The following is a 14,475-nucleotide window of genomic DNA, read 5'->3' as shown; positions in this document are numbered from 1 at the left end:
TCCAGCAACACTTTTATTCAAGAATAATTGGCAAAGGTGGTCAAGGGAGGGTTTGATCTCATAAATCCTTGACCACTTAAAAAGATTGGTAGTCACTAGGTCATCGAGGCCTTATAACAATATAAGTAGCAAACCAAGTTTCTAACCATTTTTATGTTATGACACAACATTATGTTGTTAATTCTTGAATGACACTTGTTATTTTAATAATGTTACTTATTAATCTAACATAAACAATTATAAATCGAGAGCTTTAAAACTTCATGTATTTTAATTGTTAAAAGTTAGAATGTATTATTGTTACTCACGAATGGATTATTTTCAAAACCTAAATGGGTACTTGTTAATGAATCACTAATATGCATAATTAAGTCCATCATATTAATTTTTTTAACTTGTTAAAACCCAAATAAATTGTTATTAATTTTAAATGAATTGTTGTGAAAACAACCCATTTTTCTAACACTTATTGATTTTAAATATATACTTGTTGATGAAAGATTAATACTTGTAATATTAAACCCATCTTATCTATTTTTCTAACTTGTTGAAGCCCGAATAGATTATTGTTAATTTAGAATGAGTTGTTGTTATAATCTGAATGGAAACTTATTGATGAAAGACTAGTGCATACAATTATACCTATCTTATACTTTTTTATAACTTATTAAACCTCAAATATATTGTTGTTCATATACTTGTTCCATTAGATGTGTGCTTTTAATTATCAATATCAAGTATCCATTCGTGTTTTAACAATAATTCATTCAAAATTAACAATTATTTATTCAGGCTTTTACAAGCTAGAAAAACAGATAGAATATGCATAATTGTACATGTTAATTCATCATCAACAAGTATCCATTTAGGTTTTACTAACAACTTATTCAAAATTAATAACAATCCACTTGGAATTTAACTAGCTAAAAAATCTGATAGGATGGGTAGAATTGTATAAGTGTTAATTCTTTATCAAGAAGTATTTATTTAGGTTTTAATAATAACTCATTTAAAGTTAACAACAATCCTTTCGAGTTCTAACAAGTTATAAAAATGGATAAAACGTGCTTAATTGTACAAATGTTAGTCATTCATTAACAAGTATATATTTAGAACTTTAATCAATATTAAAAATATGATTGATATACAAAAAATTACAAGTCATTTATGAATTTCTAAAAACTAGTTTGAGCTATTAAAATTGAAAAATTAATTTATAAAATTTTGAATGAATATTTATAAATAATACACACATGCATACCACGAATAAAAAAATTATTGCCCCTCACTAATTGCCGCTAGATAATTTGATAACATTGTATCTGTCATATGATTCATCATGTATGTCCACCTTTGTACCTAGTTGTGAGCCTTTTGCACAATTGATGGGCACAAAAATTCAAATGTTTGTTATAGAGATACTGATTATTGAAATGAGATCCAAACATTAATGCTACAAAAATAAATTGAAAAAATGGAGAAAAATAGATAGAAAAATTATAAGATTTCTAATTTGGCCCATAATATATCTAGCTCCTTTAAAGTTAGGAACTACTTAAGGTGTCTCATGCCGATTCCAAAATTATATTCCTTTTCTATATATACACCCACGACCTCTATGGCATTTAGTGGTAATGCCTACATTATCCTCACATGTTTGAATATGCGTCATTGTCACCATAATTTAGTTAAATTATCTTATGATGGATTGTGGATCCAAACGTGTATACTTGACATTTGGGAACAACATGTTTCTTTGGAAGCTCAAGATAAAGATAGCAAGGAGTCGTATTATCATCTAGTATGGAAGGATCATGGTCAAGTAATGCTAGTGCCAATATCCCTAATGGATTACAACTATTTTTTTTTTTTTTTACTTGGCATCACAAGGAAGTTTGGATGAAATAAAAGGGAAACATTAAACATTGGCAAAATTAAACACAAATCCATGTTAAATGAAATGCAAACCTAGGGTGTATACTCAACTCCCTAAATTGTCATGCCCGTGACTATAGATCTCAACTTTTCATGAAACTGGGCCATCTTATTTTCCCATAATGATTCACGAAGCTCCTATTCGGTCACTTGTCGAACCTCAACTCGAATCTCTTGTCAAACCTTGGCTCAAGTATCATCCATAACCTTGGCTACCAATTGATGGATCCTATCTTTGGACATAACTCCTAGAGAACTTTGTGAAGCTGATCTAAAGTACTGCTTGAGACTAACTCCTCAACCGATCCCTCTAACACAACTGTTGTGTTCTATCTTTCCAATTGTAATTGCTAGAACATACATCCTTCTACTTGGAGTCTCAAGAAGTCTCACTCACAATGGAAGAAAAGGGAAGAAGGAAGAAAGCAAATGGAAACTGTAAATAAAAGAACAAATTTGACCCATAAAGAGAAGAAAAAAGGGACCTCTAAAATGACATTAACAATCATGAAACTCCTCCACGTGATGGCCAACAACAAACAGCTTCAAGGTGATGATGTGGACTTCGGCGAATGACAACCTTGCTCCTGAATGATGGCAATAAGTAAAAGTGGAAGTTTTATCGCAAGAGAGAACTTGGGTAGAGAGAAATGAACCAAAAAGCAAAATAAAATTGGGATCGTTTCTTAGTTTCAACATCGGCTATAAATAAATTGATGTTGAAATATTCCATTTTTTTATTTTTATTTACTTTTTAGGTTTTTCATGTTGATTATGCACATAAAAAGCTTTACAATAATTAGGAACATGTCACCGCCTTTTTTTTTTTTTTACAATGGATATTTTTCACAATTGATGTTAAAAGGCTATATTAAAAAAGTTTTTTTATTATTGAAGAAAAAAAGGTAGATCAAGACAGGCTATCGTGTAGGCATAACCGCATATTGCGATGAAGCGGAAGTGCATCCATTAAGCACAAATTCATGGAAGGAACTAGAATTTGGAGCTTCACAAAATACAACATTTTCATTACTATTAGTGCTAATGGAGCTATAATTTGGTTAGGAAAACAAGATTCTTGTCCTGTGGTAGTTTGTTTCAACACAGTGATGGAAGTGTTTACATTAGCACCAACACCATATGTGCGTCATTTTTATTGTCGAACTAGTGTTAGTGTGTACGAGAACAAGTTTGTTATATTTCAACATGGTGAATCTTGTGGCATGGATATGCATATGTGGGTGTTGGAGGTTGCTAGTGATGAATATGTGAGGATGATTTTGAGTTGTAGTGAAGAATATATTATCCAATCATTTTCGTGTGCTTTGTATCCATTTTGTGTTTGGAGAAATGAAATAGCACGCCATCATGAAGAATGGATAATGAAGGTGGAGGGTAAAAGAAAGAACTTTTACGGGAACTTCATTATTTTTTATGTCAATATTTGGGAAAATTTTTAGTCTAGGCCCTTTGACCACACGTAATTAAAAAAAAAAAAACTCCTTAAACCCTGAAACTTCACTTCAAACTAAGGATAGTGAAGTGAAATTAAAATGTTAAGAGAAATGACAAAAATTAACCCTATTTTAAGTTAAAAAATAAAACCTTCTCCCTCTCCTCTCCTCTCCTCTCTTCAAAGGTGGTCAAGCAAGCTCCATAAAAAATTGGCATTCTAAAGCAGATATCAAATCAGACAAGTAAAAATAAAGAAATAGAAAGCATTGAATGAATATGGGCTTGAATTTAAAGATTTACGATGTTGCAATATTAAAAACATACCAAATCCAAAATATTAGGGTATGGATCGATCACTCAAAAAGTGAGAAAGCAAGAGAAGTATGAGTGAGACAAAGAAACAGGAGTCATGGAGAAGGAAGAAGAACTTGAAGCTACGATAGGCAAATATGTGATAGTGATGGTTTTTTTTTTTTTTTGGGTGTATTTTCGAACAAATCATTGGATGGGAATGAACAAGTAAAGGTAGGGTTATAAACAAGTTGTGTTGAATAATTACTGTAGGAAAATAAACAACTTCAATATAAGGAATTTGTGATATCATTTACCATGATAACAACATTAAGAATAAAAATAAGTGAAATTATGCCCATCAACAATTAACCATTTCAACACAAAAAATGAACAACTTTAGTGTGTGAAATTTGCAAAATCTTTTTTTTTTTGGCCATCATAACAACATTAAAAATAAAATCAAGAGAAACTATGTATACAAAAAATTTATGTTGGAAAAGTAATCACTTTAGTATCAAAAATGAACAACTTTAGTGTGAGAAATTTGCTGCTCTTTTTACCATGATAATAACACTAAGAATAAAATCAAGTGAAGCTATGGGCAACAACAACTCTTACAAGAAAATTAACCACTTTAGTATGGGACATGAACAACTTTCATATAGAAAATTTGCAACTTTTTTACCATGATAACAACACCAAGAATAAAATTAAGGAAAACTATGCGCATAAACAATTTCTATAGAAAAAGTAACCATTTAATATGGAAAATGGAGAATTTTAGTGCGAGAAATTTGTAACTCTTTTTACTATGATAACATCACTAAGAATAAAATCAAGTGAGGCTATGCACATAAACAATTCCTATAGTAAAAGTAACTACTTCAACATAGAAAATGAATTACTTCAATATGGAGAATTTGCAACTTTTTTTTACTATAATAACAATATTAAAAATAAAATTAAGTAAAGCTATGCGCATCAACAACTCATGTAGAAAATTAATCACTTTTGTTGGGAAATGAACTTTAGTGTGAAAAATTTACAACTCTGTTTACAATGATAATAGCACTAAAAATAAAATCCAGTAAAGCTATGTACATCAACAACTCCTATAGAAAAATTTATCACTTCTGTACGGAGAATGAACTAGTCTTGTAGGGAAAAATTTACAAGTGTCTTTTAATAGACTTAAGCCACTCCCATAAGAAACAAGTGGTACTAGTTAAATGAACAACTGTAACATTCGAAATTAGCAACTAGGGTAGGAAAAATGAATAACTTGAGTTTGAAAAATGAACAACTTGTGCACAGCTTTGCAAATTAACAACTTATATTAATAAACTATTATTTTCATTAGCATCAAATCTTTTTTCCTATACAAATGAATCACTTTACAAAAAGCATCCCATTCCAAGAAATCCTATTTACAAAGATCTACTTATATCAATAAACCCTTTTTACAAAAAGCAATCCATGCCCAAAAACTAAATGAATTGTGTGGATGCATTCATATAAAAACTCTAAAAACAAATTTTGTTAAGCTAAGCTTTCTATATTGTAGGATCTTTACATTCTCAAACATGCTTGAACCTGGCAGCACACTTTGCAAGGGAAACTGAGTGTTTGCTATCAATCCATGCCAAAAAAACTAAATGAATTGTGTGGATGCATTCATATACAAACTCTATAAGACAAATTTTGTTAAGCTAAGCTTTCTATATTGTAGGATCTTTACATTCTCAACAATGCTTGAACCTGGGCAGCACACTTTGCAAGGAAAGATGAGTGTTTGCTATCACCAAATTGGGAGGACTCAATGAACTTCTCTATGCAAGTATTAACAACTTTAGCATGTCAAATTAACAAATTAAGAAGTGTAAAGGTAAATTAACAACTCAGTATATGTCAACTAACAAGTTAGTTAATATGAATTTTAAAATTATAGAAAATCCAATTCACAGTTTACTCATGCTAAATAAAATTACAAATTTCTCATATTAAAATTATTCATTTCCTTATAGCAATTATTTATTTATAGGCTTACTTTCACTTGTTCATACCTACACAAAAAAATACCATCGCCATCACATATTTGCCAATCATGGCTTCACATTTTTCTTCCTTTTCCATGACTCATGTTTCTTTCTCTCACTTGTGCTTCTCTTCCTTTCTCTGTTGTTGAGTAATCAATCCAAACCCTAGGGTTTTGGATTTGGTTTGTTCTTTTGGCTGCAACACTACAAATCTTCAAACTCAAGCCTGGATTCATTCAACACTATTTATTTCTTAATTTTTACTTGTATGATCTGATATATGCTTCAAAATGTCAGCTGTTTATGGAGCTCGCTTGATCGCCTTCAAAGATAGAGGAGGAAAGGGAGAAGGTTTTATATTTTTTTTTAATCCAAAAGAGGGTTAATTTTGTCATTTCTCTTGACATTTTAATTTTACTTCATTACCCCTGGTCTATAGTAAAGTTTAAAAATTTAAGGAACTCTCATTTTAATTAAGTGTGGTCAAAGAATGTACTGAAATTTTCTCTTATATACCCTAATTAAATGTTAGAAAGACTATCAAAAATAAATTTTTTTTGTTTTTATGAGGAAGTAAATGAAAAAATTTATTACATCTTAAAGCAGAGTTAATAAAATTTAAAATTTTGTTAATTTTAATAAAACATGTAAAAAATAACTTATAAATTGAATCATAAATACTTTCTTAAATAAAAGATAATTTTTGCTATTAAAACTAGGAGATAATTTTCCCCGTTATAATCCTTCCCGCTTCACAATCTAGCTATGGCTCTAAAGAAATCTCCTGAGGAACCTTATCTTTGCTGAAGAAACTCAAATGGTTTCAAACATTAGATTGTGATGAAGGTTTTTATTTTGGAAAATTAAATACTACTTCATTAATACTTAAACATACTCCCTCCTCTCTCAATTATAAGCAAAAACATGTCACACAATTCTTAATAATTTTAGTGATTCTTCTTAATTATGTTTAAAATTGAATATAATTCTTTTTCCTCGGCTAAAATATACAATTAGAATGAGCAGCACAATTAGAAACATGCATTAAATACATTTAAAATTGGGTAACTTTTCCTTATAGCTAATAATAAGAAAATTTGATAGTTTATGCTAACTGAAAACATGAAACAATTTATACGAAAAATGTGTCTAATTGAAAAACCAAGCTAACACTTGGCCGTACTAAGGTAATAACAATGAACACAAATGTGAAATCCAAACAAAATGATTACATCAATAACTTAATCCTGAAAGACAACAAGCATTATATTTTCAGCTCAATTTATATTTCCAATTAACATGAGCAAGAGCTACATCTAAAGAAGATTGGTATCAGCTCTTCCCTCCGGTATTACCAGATAAATATCACAAGCAGCAAAATTATTATTATTATAATTATTTTGAAATTATATACAAACTCGTCGAATCACAACCCAGGGACTTGAATATATATGAACTCAAGTAGTCTATGTATTAATACTAACTGTAGTTTTAAGAGTGAGCACAAGAGATCACAACCGATCTCAATTTTCTCACCAACAACCGAGCTGCCAAATTACTGTTACATTTAATGAAAGAGGAAGACAATGAAAGAATTGCCTTTTGAAAGCTACGCTATATCCAATTTTGTCGGGAACTATACATCAGTACCTAGTTGACCCAGCCCTGCAAAAATCACAGAACAAGGTCAATCAATACAAGATAACGTGCAGAAGATAACCAAAAGTTGATCAATCAAGGCATAGACTAAAGGCTACATGCCTTATGACATCATATATGCCTTATGAATCAGACCAGTGACACACTTGTCTTAGGACTCTCACTAAAAATGCCCAGAAAAACCATGACAATCGTATAGCAATGGCTTTTGAAATAGAGGCCTTTTAGCACTAACTATAATGGTGTTGCAGGCCTTTCAAACAACCAGACTTCTAACAATATAAAATCACTTCATGTTCATAGAAGGCCTTCCACTGCCAATCCAAATCATAGTGGCCTTCCGCTGCCAGGTGGACATCCAAAGACCACTTCATGTACAGCTTGATCATGGAACATGAGTGCTCTTTCAGGAGATGCGGGAGAAATTTAAAGGGGGTAAAGGGTTAGATTACTGATCATGCGGTTGTTTAGTGCGGGGCAACTCCATCTAATCTTTCAAATGTGTTTCAGTTACTCCTCTATTGAGCTATTTTGCTTTTGCTGGTACAATTTGCACATTATATGGGCTCGGACTCGATAGTTTTTAGGCTCCCTATCCAATTCAAATGGGTTTAGAGCCGTTTAAAGGATTATAGCCTGTGCCTGCCAAGTAGCTGAATTGGATCAAGAACCGTTTTAGTTTAGAGACTCAGGATCCCTCTGCCCATTCTATTCCCTCCAGATATATTGAATGCTAAAGAATGACTGACTCTAGGGGTTGAATGGGAAAAATCAAGGAACATAAAACCGGACCGGTCATTAAACCGGTGATGGCACTGGCTCACGGGTTAGTGGTTCAATCGGGGTTGAACCAGTGACAAACCGGTTATGATTAAAATAATACAATTTAAATAAAAAGACATTAATTATAAAAACATTCAATCAAATCCAACCACTCAAAGTCTAACAATAATAAAATACTATATTTTTGGACTTAGCATGCTCTGCCTCTAATTTTTCATTTTTTGACTTCAATTTCACTTTTTTTGGTTATCTTATTTTTGAACTCAGAGCTCTGAAAAATTAAAACTGAAAAAAAAAATAAAAAACAACGTCGTTTTGGAGATAAAAGTCTGAAAAAATAATAACCCGGTTAACCCAGTTAACCCACCGGGTTATACTGGATTACACTGGTTCACTCCCTCACCGAGTTACAAGTAAACCCAGACCGGACAGGGGACCGGGTCACCGGTTTCCGGGTTGACCCAGCCAGTCCGGTCCATTTTCAATACCATGGGAAAGATGACTCTAGTGCTGGAATCCTACGTCACTAAATTTTTTCATGCAGATAACACAACATATTACCAAAAGGTTTATTAACACAAACCAAGCAACATTCAGGCATCACAAGTTAACCAGATAAAGCACATTGTTAAGTAACAATACACCAGAGGCAACTGAAGGCTTGGCCCATTGATCATTCTTCAATCTTTCCTATAGTTTGTGCGTAGAAATACAGGATCCAAGAAAACCGACACCAGCATGCAACCAAATCCTTGTCCCCCCACCCAAAAAAAAAAAAAACAAAAACAAAGAAAACAAAACAAGACAATACAACAACAACAACAACAACAAGCCTTTATCCCACTAGGTGGGGTCGGCTACATGGATTGCAAGAAAAAAAACAAGACAATACAAAACAAAACAAAACACAAACGAAAACAAAAACAAACAAACTTCCTTCTAATCTCTTATAGCTTATCTGCCTTTAATAATAATTAAAAAATGTAGATAATAAGATTCACCCAATTTATATTTGAGAATGAGTTGGTTGAACTCGAAAATTCACTTGTTAAAATTGAAAAATTGAATAAGTAAATAATTGAATTGGTTGGATGGTACCAATAAAATCCACCATTAACACCCCCCCAACAATTTCCTATTGAATTCTTGTTGAATTTACTGATCAACTTGTTTTAACTACAAACATTCAAGTCTACATTGGCCAAACATACATGCTTCAAATGGGCAAGGGAAAATCAAAGAACCAAATTCATACCTAAATAATGGTTTTCGCTGCTGTTCTGGCCTGTCCATACCATCTTGCACAATTACATCTGAAGCTGACCGGTCTGTTCCACCAGGCAGCGTGTCTACAATGTCTATCAAGCCCTGCAAGTCAAATATGGTATATCCTAAGAAGTTTTGTATTTCAAAAGCACCAGGATACCAAGCAAATTGAAGTAAATAACACGACGTTACTGGAATGCGAGCACAGCTGCTCTAGCAACAAAGAGACGTGAAGAGGGTTAATTTTCCACTATGGAAATAATCCAATGCTATGTTTGGGAACATGTGAATTTTGATTTGGATTTGGATTTGGACCAAATTCCCTGTTTGGACTATTTGGACACTTGCAAATTTTATGGAAATCAAAATTTTATCTTAATTCCTTCATAATTTGAAATCCTTTCTAAACCCTTGTTATTTCAAATCTCCACATGCACCCTCAAAACACTACCTAATAATAATAATAACTTTTGTTATTTTTAGATACATGGATTTGAAATGTAAGAGTTGAAATCCAAACTTCAAATCCAAATCTACCAATCAAAACACTGCCTAAAATTATTCTTTCATGCTGGACAATTGATCTAAAATGAATGGAAGTAAACTTCACTGTAGAAAGAGTTTATTTTAGCTATCAATGATAGGATAATGAATTCAGTGAGTATTATTTTCATCTTAATATACTTTAGCAAATATAGATCAACAAAAAAAAAATTGTTCTAGAACATATTAGAAATGACAAAAACGAAGTTTCTCTGTGGGGGAAAGGAAATAAGAAGATAGGGTTAAAACCTTGACATTCGGGTTTCCAGAGTATTTGAGCAAACTGGGGGGCTTCCCAGGAAGTTTTGGCTGCCCCTGCTACATATTTACCATATTATGTTAGATGATAATCTATAAAGGAAAAACCAAAAAATAAAATTGAAAGCTAAACAACTAGCATTATGAGCAATTCTAAATGTCACTTAAACATCCACAACAGAGGGTGAATGATATCACATTTCTATCAACAGAAGGACAGTGTCAAATGTCAAAATAAGGTTTGCATATCTAGCAACCAAAGGGTAAGGAAGGGGAGACAAAACACACAAAACTGCAGTAAAAATTACAATTACCTGCAAAAATTCAGGACTTTTACTCGATTTTCCATTTACAAAGTTGATGAGGTACTCCAAACCATAATTTGCATAATCCTGCAATCACAATATTTTATCAGCACTTCATTTAGGTGATACAACAACAACAACAAGAAGCCTATTCCCACTAGGTGGGGACCTTTAGGTGATACACTGTAAAAGTAATAATCTAAGCACCAAGATCAGTCATACATATCGGTAATTAGCCAACAATAATGTCATACATATCAATAATTCTATTACAAGAATCTTTTTTAATGTTTGTACTCTTCATCATAACACATAAAAGCTCAATAAGCATAATAATACCTTTCAACATAAAAATAATTTTGTACTATTATTGTTAATCTTCAACCATTTTTTAACATAAGAGGATTCATTAAAAAGAGAATAGGTATTAAAAGAGGATTCTTCATGGATGAAAAGACAATACAGTAAGTACAGGAGAACATTTTACCTGCTTCCAACTCAACGTAGCTAATCTTTCATCCTGAAAAGGAATAATAATAATACAGAGTAAGAATAGTCCAGGAAAAGACAGTAGTGTTTTATTTCTCAATTGATGAGTAAGGATTTCTTATGCTGCAGGTAGACAGATTCCAGCTAAAGCAGAGAATAATCCAAAATCAAAGCAAGCCTACCCAGAGCATTCATTTCTTAAAGCAGAAAAGGAGCTCACAAAACTTAAAAAGCTTTCAATTTTGTTTTTAAAAAATAAATGGCAAACAAAGAAAAAAAAAATTGAAGCAAATAGATCTTTTTGTCTAAAAATATATGCTAAACTCCAAGCATCCATCCATCTTCATAACTCTAAACAAACAAAACCACCAAGACAACCAATAATTAGCCAAATAAAGATAACAAAGCATACCAACGTTTCCACCGTTTGTTGCAAGATACCCAAGTCATCATGGAAATTAGTGATTGTGTTTCGAACTCCAGCAACCTGTTTCAGAGGTATAACAATATCAATAAGGTGCTTAACATTTTTCTCATAAGTTTATCCAAAAAGAAAATGTGACCCAACTAAGCTTATGACCATAAATCATATCATTTAAAGAGGAGAAAAAAAAACTATCCTACACTAAAAAGTTACCTGTTACAAGCAAGATATGTATTTATACAACTACCTCCTTTTAATATTTAATCCTTCCTTCTAAATTGCAGGCGGACAAATATCAGCTAAATACATGGGTAATCTCTTTTGACTACACCTATCTTTCTATTTAAGCATATTTAGAATCATGAACATCTATATGTGACATTGTGTCAAAGGGCATACATCATCCTTGATCGAACGTGCCAACTCATTCTGCTTCAGCATTTTATCATCCAAATTTTGAATTCTCTGAGTCAAATGCTTCTTGGCATCCTGCATACGAAAAAAATTGAAAGGAAGTTAAAAGATAAACCAATCATAATTATAAATATTATAAACATTACATAATTTCCATGGAAAGACAAAGCTGCTTTGTATCCCCCCAAATTCACATGTATGGAGAGCAGAATAAACATTTTCAGACCATCCATGGGTAATGGTGTCAATACGTCATGTGAATTAAATAAAACCATACATTGATCATCAACAACAAATGGTGTATCCAGTACTTTATGAATATTAGTCCAATCCGTCTCAAACTCTTGAACCTCATATTTCATGAGTAGTAATACAAATAAGCACATTTTTAAAGTAACTGTTAGCAGCATTTCCACACAACTGAAACGATGATAAAATGTATTTCAATCACCAGGTTAATGTAAATTAAATTTTATGACAGCAGCATTCATATCAATGGCCCTTCATCCCCCTTCATGTGCACTGGTAGGATGCGCATTCACATGTTCAAACAAAACACTGCATGTTTGAATGTTCCTAACTAACATGAAAAAAAAAAAAATTAACTCCAACGAAATAAATGGACACTTACAGCAATGACATCTGAGGCATGCTGCAGCTTTTTTTGTCAGATCTAAGACAGCCTTTTCCATGTTACGTTTTGTCACATACATAAGATCTGAGAAAGAAATACCCTGATATTGAGTAAAAAATGCAAAAGATCAATAAACCAAATCACAAACTGCTCGGAGATAAAAAAGATAGATCATTCAGAAGAATTCTGTAGTTATCAAATAACTATGTAACTCTTCAAGAAAAATTTTTTAAACAGATACTGGCCAAAAAAAAAAATTAATAACAATAATAATAATAACTTATGACAAAAATAAATCAATGAAGCCCACTGAAAACCCCACAATTGCCCTAGTCATTCCGTACCTTCCACCACATGTAACCATACCCTAGAGCACCCAAGGTGGCTGCCGGAACCACAAAGGATGATAAGTTGCCTGGAAAAAGGATAAGCGCAATAAAAGCAGTCAAGACTCAATTGTCCAAAAAATATCCAAAAAAAAAAAAAGTGGAATAAGCTTCATGAAACGAATTGATGCATGGCCAACTTTAAGATAGAAATAATTTCTCTCTAAAAGTAAAATGCAGAACTTGAAAATAAATCACAGAATATACTGCAGTAACCAGAATAGGAAGTAAATTGTACCCATTTGCCCAGTACTCCCATTCAATATAGTGATTGGTTTATTTGCACCTAATTGTCGTACCTCATTTGCAAGACGACGAACCTAGAATGAAGTCAAGCTAAATTATCATAACAAGATAATTCATACGTATTTTGTGTGTGCATTTTGGAAACAAAAATTGACATATTCAATTGGTTCAAAGATAATAATTTTTCCAACTACCTGATTAGCAATGGCATCAGCATATTCACTGTCACCATCAGATTGATCCCCAGATTTTTCCAATCCTTTTACCAGCGACTACGAATAAAAATGTATAATAATCCATTAGGATAGGAAAAATCTAGATACCCTAAAAATTGTAATTGGACTTGTCAGTCCTCAAATCTGGAAAACACCATGCAGAAGCTAAATTCGTAAATCATCCAGCAGGACTGCGGGAGGAAACACACATGAACTACTGACAATCTTCCATGTATATTTAGATCATTATGAGTCAGTTCGATTATATAGGAACCCACCAATACCCTTCACAACGATCGCTAATTAGAATAAAGTAACAAAAAAATAAACGACTATTTAGAGAACCAATCATCCCGGCCTCCACAAAATTAGGTCTCCCCAAAATTCCAACTATGACATACAATCTAGGGAGAGCTGTGTTCCTAAATTTTAACAAATGGGGATTGTAAAAGAAAAACTAAAAAGTAAAACCGCATCTATAGCAGCGTGAACTCAGTCCAATTCGATTAAGCAACAGAAAGTAGCAATGATTACAACCTGAAGCTCGCCAATCAGCTCCGACAATTTCCCGTTCTTAAAAAGAACCGTGCCAGTGTATCCTGGACACACAAAAACTCAGATCAAGAACGCTGGTTCGAACTTCATCAGCGACTACAAGAGCGAAAGATATATAGAGAGAAATAGTGTGTGCAGTAGTAGTTGTACCGGCTCCAGCTATAATAAGGATCTTCGAAAACCCTATTCCAGATTGTAGAGCCATGGCTGCTGATTCCGATGATGAAAAAGTCCGAAGGCAGTTGACGTCGGATTCGGCACCTTGAACTTGAAGTAGCTGATGGATGCCGACCCTATTTAAGAGGCAACGCAAGGTGGGCAACCGACGTCGTTTTGCAGCCAAATTCCGTTAGGCAGCTCAATTCTCAATACGAACCGTTCGATTTATCTGATGCTATGGATCCTGCCACATCATTCATTACTTTGCTCCATATTAAGTAGAATACTTTGCTCCGGCTTCACCTTCCATGAATTTGTTTTGGCCAAAAAATTTATGAAAAATGAAAATTGGGAACTCTTCAATTTTCAACTTCTTCCATTTCCACCAATGGGCGCTCGGTAGAGTTGGCAAGGGCTAC

General features: G+C 32.7%; 1 pseudogene; it reads right to left on the bottom strand.

Annotated features, from left to right (window-relative positions):
• Positions 1–7,083: 7,083 nt before the first annotated feature.
• On the bottom strand, positions 7,084–14,181 carry LOC129295150 (uncharacterized; annotated as a pseudogene).
• Positions 14,182–14,475: the final 294 nt, after the last annotated feature.

The sequence above is a fragment of the Prosopis cineraria genome, unplaced genomic scaffold, assembly GCF_029017545.1.
Source record: "Prosopis cineraria cultivar Desert tree isolate PC_DT_omini unplaced genomic scaffold, ASM2901754v1 PC59, whole genome shotgun sequence".
Taxonomy (NCBI): domain Eukaryota; kingdom Viridiplantae; phylum Streptophyta; class Magnoliopsida; order Fabales; family Fabaceae; genus Prosopis; species Prosopis cineraria.
The sequence above is the reverse complement of the archived record's forward strand: the minus strand, read 5'-3'. Positions and strand labels throughout refer to the sequence as shown.